Source organism: Chiloscyllium punctatum, chromosome 3, assembly GCF_047496795.1.
Source record: "Chiloscyllium punctatum isolate Juve2018m chromosome 3, sChiPun1.3, whole genome shotgun sequence".
Lineage (NCBI taxonomy): Eukaryota > Metazoa > Chordata > Chondrichthyes > Orectolobiformes > Hemiscylliidae > Chiloscyllium > Chiloscyllium punctatum.
This window is the reverse complement of record NC_092741.1, coordinates 33,554,254-33,554,667: the sequence shown is the minus strand read 5'-3', so window position 1 is coordinate 33,554,667 and position 414 is coordinate 33,554,254.

The following is a 414-nucleotide window of genomic DNA, read 5'->3' as shown; positions in this document are numbered from 1 at the left end:
TGAGGTGGATTAGTCATTGTAATTGCAGGATAGGGTTAGAGGAGTGAGTCTGGGTTGGGGTGCTCTTAGGAGGGTGGGCGTGAGCTCCATGGGCTGAATGGCCTGTTTCCATGCTGGAGGGATTCTATGTCTTACATAGTCATAAAATATGATTTTTTAAATATAAAAAATGTAAATGAAGCTATAATGTGACACAGATGACAAAATTTGGAGTCCACTGCTATACCATCCAGCTACTTAAAGAGTGGAAGAAAATTACTGCAAATGCTGGAGATCACAACTTTTGGGCTCAGTATTTATAACGTGGCCACTAATCATTAAATCCCACATGCCTCCCTTCCACACAGACAGGATGAAGCTGGTCGCTTTTAAATGATGCCGTGGGGCTGAGGAGGAGCTTTGCAAAGCGTCTGT